The following is a 6,000-nucleotide window of genomic DNA, read 5'->3' as shown; positions in this document are numbered from 1 at the left end:
AGTTAAGCCAATGGTTGAGCTAATGGCCATGAGGTAAGTTAAGACAATGATTGAGCTAATGGCCATGTCGTAAGTTAAGCCAATGGTTGAGCTAATGGCCATGAGGTAAGTTAAGCCAATGGTTGAGCTAATGGCCATGAGGTAAGTTAAGCCAATGGTTGAGCTAATGGCCATGAGGTAAATTAAGCCAATGGTTGAGCTAATGGCCATGAGGTAAATTAAGCCAATGGTTGAGCTAATGGCCATGAGGTAAGTTAAGCCAATGGTTGAGCTAATGGCCATGAGGTAAATTAAGCCAATGGTTGAGCTAATGGCCATGAGGTAAATTAAGCCAATGGTTGAGCTAATGGCCATGAGGTAAGTTAAGACAATGGTTGAGCTAAATGAGGTAAGTTGATGGTTGAGCTAATGGCCATGAGGTAAGTTAAGCCAATGGTTGAGCTAATGGCCATGAGGTAAGTTAAGACAATGGTTGAGCTAATGGCCATGAGGTAAGTTAAGCCAATGGTTGAGCTAATGGCCATGAGGTAAGTTAAGCCAATGGTTGAGCTAATGGCAAGTTGAGCAAATGTAAGTGTTTTCTCCTCCGGTGTAATGCAAGGCATTATCGCTGGGATATGAGGTAACAACAGGGCCTAGCCTATGTTAAAAATACAAATAAATACAAGTACAAAGTGTTTGTTAGGTGTTAAGCCTGTTTTAAAAGATGCTTAACATGATTAAAATACTAAAAAAGCCAATTTGTTGAATTGTGTTTCGAAAATAAAGATAGACATGGTTTTAAAAATGATACATAGTGGTAATATTTCATTCAGTACAGAATTGTGTAAGAGGTTTAACTTACCCTGTACCGTGGCTCAACTTACCTTATACCTGGGCTAAATTGTGCCAAGAGACCAGCTATTTTTTCTCAACTTTAATGTTTGCATGAATTCGGATTATTTCCAGGGATACACATCATCCTGAAATATATGTAGATACTATATTTCCCTTGAGTGATGCTGAATGTAAAACATGGGTAAATTTACCTCACTGTCCCCTAATAAGGCACAGCGCAGCATAGACACACACAGCTTTGACCCTGTTGCTCTCCTCTCTCCTCTCATACCCTCTTCCCTTGCTGGAGGCAACCATTGGGCCAAGTGAAAACGGCACACACGCACACACACACACACACACACACACACACACACACACACACACACACACACACACACACACACACACACACACACACACACACACACACACACACACACACACACACACACACACACACACACACACACACACACACAGACACACAGACACAGACACACCTATGACCCTGCTCTCCTCTCCTCTCATACCCTCTTCCCTCAAAGATACACACACACAAACACACACACAAAACACAAACACACACACACAGAGACACACACCAACGCTGTGTGGAAGGAGGCAACCTGACACCTGATCTTTCAGAACCTCCCTCCCTGTTTTTCATAATGCACCACTGAACTCACACCAAACTGTGTTACTCTGCTATTTCAATACATTTCCATGGGAGACAACTGCTCCTGTGTGTGTTTATGTACCTACATCTGATGCTCCTGTGTTTGTGTATCTAGATGTAAACTCATGACGCCGTTTCAGGGAACATGCAAATCCCAGCCACATCTCCTGCTACAGGATGTTTGCTTCCCAGTATGAACATTGACCTTGACCACAAATGACATCACCTGATAGCTTGAGTCCTACAGGCACTTTAGTTCATCTCTTTCCTCATTTAGTCAAAATCCAACACAAACAGACGCGATTTTGTGTTGACTCAAAATGGGTCAAAATTCTACAAAGATCCAGAAAAAAAGGACCTTTTGCATTTCAGGTAAAATAACAACCCAGTGTTTATATCCCAGGATAAATTAGCTAGAAACAGCAAGCCAACTATCTTAATTCTCCATGAATGTTTAATGTGTTTCGACCTCTCCCCAAATTAATATAATTGGTTCAGAGTTTGTTTTGATGTTTCAAACTTTGTGTCCTGATCGCTTCTGGTGTGGAAATTGTTTTTTTTGTAGGATTTTGTTTGCTAAATGCCGAAAATAAGGTCTGTGGTAAACACAGGCTTGGGAGATCTGTATTTCATCTTCATCAGTTAACGTCACTTGTTGTGAAATGTGAAGCATGTATGTAATCATAAGAAAGACATAAAGGCTTCATAATTCATAAAGGTCATGTTAACTGACTAACATTATCTCAGAACAAAACATAGATCTCCTAAGCCTGTGTTAACCTTATTTTTGGTGAATATCCCAATTCATTTCACCCATAGGAATGGCCAATGAACCAATGGTAGAAGCGTTTTTAGGATGACAAGCTGGCAAGCTCTATTCTACAGTAACATATAACTAGTCCATGGCCACATGGAAGCCTATGATGTGCTCCAGTCAACGGCATAGTTGGCATTGCAGGCATAACACACATGTAGTTAATACACACACACACACACACACACACACACACACACACACACACACACACACACACACACACACACACACACACACACACACACACACACACACACACACACACACACACACACACACACACACACACACACACACACACTCAGAATGGATTCAGGTCAAAATTGTCAGAAGGAGCAAGGAGGTTCAGTACAGTACCTTAGGGTTCAGTACAGTTTAGTACAGTACAGTAGGGTACAGTAGAGTTCAGTACAGTAGGGTACAGTAGAGTTCAGTGCAGTACAGTAGAGTTCAGTACAGTAGGGTACAATATAGGTCAGTACAGTAGGGTACAACAGAGTTCAATACAGTAGAATTCAGTACAGTAGGCTATGGTAGGGTTCAGTACAGTACAGTACAATAGGGTACAGTAGGGTTCAGTACAGTACAGTAGGGTACAGCAGAGTTCAGTACAGTACAGTAGGGTACAGCAGAGTTCAGTACAGTAGGGTTCAGTACAGTAGGGTAGAGCAGAGTTCAGTACAGTAGGTTATAGTAGAGTTCAGTACAGTAGGGTACAGCAGAGTTCAGTTCAGTACAGTAAAGTTCAGTACAGTAGGGTACAGCAGAGTTCAGTACAATACAGTAGGGTTCAGTACAGTAGAGTACAGTACAGTACAGTAGAGTTCATTCACTACAGTACAGTAGGGTCCAGTAGAGTTCAGTACGGTACAGTAGGGTACAGTAGAGTACAGTTCAGTACAGTACAGTACAGTAGAGTAGAGTGCTGTAAAGTACAGTACAATAGGGTACAGCAGAGTTCAGTACAGTACAGTAGAGTTCAGTACAGTAGGGTACAGTAGAGTTCAGTATAGTACAGTACAGTAGAGTTCAGTACAGTAGGGTACAGCAGAGTTCAGTATAGTACAGTACTGCAGAGTTCAGTATAGTACAGTACCGACTCTTTTTTCTGTATATATCAATGATGTTGCTCTTGCTGCGGGCGATTCCCTGATCCACCTCTACGCAGACGACACCATTCTATATACTTCCGGCCCGTCCTTGGACACTGTGCTATCTAACCTCCAAACGAGCTTCAATGCCATACAACACTCCTTCCGTGGCCTCCAACTGCTCTTAAACGCTAGTAAAACCAAATGCATGCTTTTCAACCGTTCGCTGCCTGCACCCGCACGCCTGACCAGCATCACCACCCTGGATGGTTCCAACCTTGAATATGTGGACATCTATAAGTACCTAGGTGTCTGGCTAGACTGTAAACTCTCCTTCCAGACTCATATCAAACATCTCCAATCGAAAATCAAATCAAGCGTCGGCTTTCTATTCCTCAACAAAGCCTCCTTCACTCACGCTGCCAAACTTACCCTAGTAAAACTGACTATCCTACCGATCCTCGACTTCGGCGATGTCATCTACAAAATTGCTTCCAACACTCTACTCAGCAAACTGGATGCAGTTTATCACTGTGCCATCCGTTTTGTCACTAAAGCACCTTATACCACCCACCACTGTGAGTTGTACGCTCTACTTGGCTGGCCCTCGCTACATATTCGTCACCAGACCCACTGGCTCCAGGTCATCTACAAGTCCATGCTAGGTAAAGCTCCGCCTTATCTCAGTTCACTGGTCACGATGGCAACACCCATCCGTAGCACGCGCTCCAGCAGGTGTATCTCACTGATCATCCCTAAAGCCAACACCTCATTTGGTCGCCTTTCGTTCCGGTTCTCTGCTGCCTGTGACTGGAACGAATTGCAAAAATCACTGAAGTTGGAGACTTTTATCTCCCTCACCAACTTCAAACATCTACTATCTGAGCAGCTAACCGATCGCTGCAGCTGTACATAGTCTATCGGCAAATAGCCCACCCATTTTTACCTACCTCATCCCCATACTGTTTTATTTATTTACTTTTCTGCTCTTTTGCACACCAATATCTCTACCTGTACATGACCATCTGATCATTTATCACTCCAGTGTTAATCTGCAAAATTGTAATTATTCGCCTACCTCATGCCTTTTGCACACAATGTATATAGACTCCACTTTTTTTCCTATTTTGTTATTGACTTGTTAATTGTTTACTCCATGTGTAACTCTGTGTTGTCTGCTCACACTGCTATGCTTTATCTTGGCCAGGTCGCAGTTGCAAATGAGAACTTGTTCTCAACTAGCCTACCTGGTTAAATAAAGGTGGAAAAAAAACAAAAAAATACAGCAGAGTTCAGTACAGTACAGTAGTACAGCAGAGTTCAGTACAGTACGGTATAGTAGAGTTCAGTACAGTACAGTAGTACAGCAGAGTTCAGTACAGTACAGTAGTACAGCAGAGTTCAGTACAGTACAGTAGTACAGCAGAGTTCAGTACAGTACAGTACAGTACGGTATAGTAGAGTTCAGTACAGTAGGGTACTGCAGAGTTCAGTACAGTACAGTAGTACAGCAGAGTTCAGTACAGTAGTACAGCAGAGTTCAGTACAGTACAGTAGTACAGCAGAGTTCAGTACAGTACAGTAGTACAGTAGAGTTCAGTACAGTACAGTAGGGTACAGTAGAGTTCAGTACAGTACAGTAGTACAGCAGAGTTCAGTACAGTACAGTAGTACAGTAGAGTTCAGTACAGTACAGTAGTACAGCAGAGTTCAGTACAGTACAGTAGTACAGCAGAGTTCAGTACAGTACAGTACGGTATAGTAGAGTTCAGTACAGTACAGTAGTACAGCAGAGTTCAGTACAGTACAGTACGGTATAGTAGAGTTCAGTACAGTACAGTAGTACAGCAGAGTTCAGTACAGTACAGTAGTACAGCAGAGTTCAGTACAGTACAGTAGTTCAGTACAGTACAGTACGGTATAGTAGAGTTCAGTACAGTACAGTAGTACAGCAGAGTTCAGTACAGTACAGTACGGTATAGTAGAGTTCAGTACAGTACAGTAGTACAGCAGAGTTCAGTACAGTACAGTAATACAGCAGAGTTCAGTACAGTAGTACAGCAGAGTTCAGTACAGTAGGGTACAGCAGAGTTTCAGTACAGTAGTACAGCAGAGTTCAGTACAGTACAGTAGTACAGCAGAGTTCAGTACAGTAGTACAGCAGAGTTCAGTACAGTACAGTAGTACAGCTGAGTTCAGTACAGTACAGTAGTACAGTAGAGTTCAGTACAGTACAGTAGGGTACAGTAGAGTTCAGTACAGTACAGTAGTACAGCAGAGTTCAGTACAGTACAGTAGTACAGTAGAGTTCAGTACAGTACAGTAGTACAGTAGAGTTCAGTACAGTACAGTAGTACAGTAGAGTTCAGTACAGTACGGTAGTACAGTAGAGTTCAGTACAGTACAGTAGTACAGTAGAGTTCAGTACAGTACAGTAGGGTACAGTAGAGTTCAGTACAGTACAGTAGTACAGCAGAGTTCAGTACAGTACAGTAGTACAGTAGAGTTCAGTACAGTACAGTAGTACAGCAGAGTTCAGTACAGTACAGTAGTACAGTAGAGTTCAGTACAGTACAGTAGGGTACAGTAGAGTTCAG

At 42.5% G+C, this 6,000-nt stretch overlaps 1 protein-coding gene across 3 annotated transcripts in view; it reads right to left on the bottom strand.

The window, feature by feature from the left end:
* LOC124046656 (coiled-coil domain-containing protein 85C-A-like) overlaps positions 1–6,000 on the bottom strand; it is an 89,501-nt gene that overhangs the window by 46,952 nt on the left and 36,549 nt on the right. The gene's annotated exons all lie outside the window — the stretch shown is intronic.

This window comes from Oncorhynchus gorbuscha, linkage group LG10 (assembly GCF_021184085.1).
Source record: "Oncorhynchus gorbuscha isolate QuinsamMale2020 ecotype Even-year linkage group LG10, OgorEven_v1.0, whole genome shotgun sequence".
NCBI classification, from domain to species: domain Eukaryota; kingdom Metazoa; phylum Chordata; class Actinopteri; order Salmoniformes; family Salmonidae; genus Oncorhynchus; species Oncorhynchus gorbuscha.
Note: the sequence above shows the minus strand (reverse complement) of the source record. Positions and strands in the feature narration are given on the sequence as shown.